The following is a 1594-nucleotide window of genomic DNA, read 5'->3' on the forward strand; positions in this document are numbered from 1 at the left end:
GCTCTCGGCTACGTGCACCTGTGTGCATTGCTGTAATGAGCGCCTCAGGTGTCGGCTTATAGAATAATTACAGCTAAGCTCCGAGATGTTCCATGTTACACGCCGCACCCCGCCTGCACCGCAAGTCATGTAATCCTAGGACTACCAGCGAGTGCAACCGCCAACAGAGACCCATTCTACCAACAGGAACCTCCACATACCTGTGCACAAGGTCACTCACTCCAAGAACAACAGTGCCGAGCAGAGCAGGGCCCCAAGCTGAAGAGTGCCGAGCAGAGCGGGGCACCAAGCTGAAGAGTGCCGAGCACAGCGGTGCCTCAAGCTGAAGAGTGCCGAGCAGAGCGGGGCCCCAAGCTGAACAGTGCCGAGCAGAGCGGGGCCCCAAGCTGAAGAGTGCCGAGCAGAGCGATGCCTCAAGCTGAAGAGTGCCGAGCAGAGCGGGGCCCCAAGCTGAAGAGTGCCGAGCAGAGCGGGGCCCCAAGCTGAAGAGTGCCGAGCAGAGCGGGGCCCCAAGCTGAAGAGTGCCGAGCAGAGCGGGGCCCCAAGCTGAAGAGTGCCGAGCAGAATCCTGAAACTATAAAAGGGAGTTGGCAGCTGTCCACAAAACAGATGCATTGTGGGTGCACAATGCTGCCCCATACACACCATCGGCCCGCACTGCACACTGCCTGCCGCCGTCACATTTCCAGCAGATAAAGAATCTGAATGGTCACCAATACAGCCAAATGCCGGACCCCCAATAGAAGCCCCCCCACCTCCTATACAGTGGCTGATGGCTCCTAGACTGGGCTAGCTGGCTGCTGTAATGGTCCACCCGGCCTGGAACAAGGGGAACCTGCAGCGACTACTGACTGCGCAGAGCGGGTCCTCGCTCACGGCACACAAGGGGCGTCTATATTTACAATAGACAGTACTTAGGATGTGATGACGTTGGTGAATCATCCACTGACAGCGCCGCAGATCGGTGATGACAGCCGGCATTCACTGACACAATGTGTTTTCTGCCAAAGGCAATACAACTCCCTAAAAAAACCTGCTGACCTAAGCTTCCGTCAAACCCTTCTCACCCAAGACAAGTATATAGCGAGTCTTGTGACACATCTGCCCTCTCACACTAAAGTGATTGTCACAGCAGGTTAGGCGTTATAGATATTCACCTGAAGCAGAGAGGAGAACAAGTGCACTGCAGAGCCTGAAATAGACGAGTTGGGGCCCATTCACACGCCGGGTGGGCCGTGCCGCAGCACACTCCCGAAGCGTTGATCCTAGCACATCGCACTGCATACTTTTTTCGTTAGAACTTTATTGAAACGTCACAATTGACATTTCATTCAGCTTTATGGGCACAGCGGGCTGTGAGGCAGTTGTACCGCGTTGCCTCCCGCTGCATTGAAATAAGTCCGCCTCTCATAGTGCGCACCGCCACACTCCTAGCGCAACGCAGTGGCATGAATGGCGCCATCTGTGACAAAGCAAATTGCCTCGTCCTGCATTGGAAACAACGGCCAGCGTATCGCCAACGCAGGAGGGTGTGAACGGACCCTCACAGGTTGTGTATTCATTGCAGCATTGATTGTACCGACCCCTCAGACAT

The sequence above is a fragment of the Nanorana parkeri genome, unplaced genomic scaffold (assembly GCF_000935625.1).
Source record: "Nanorana parkeri isolate BGI_ZX_2015 unplaced genomic scaffold, ASM93562v1 scaffold3827, whole genome shotgun sequence".
Classification (NCBI taxonomy): domain Eukaryota; kingdom Metazoa; phylum Chordata; class Amphibia; order Anura; family Dicroglossidae; genus Nanorana; species Nanorana parkeri.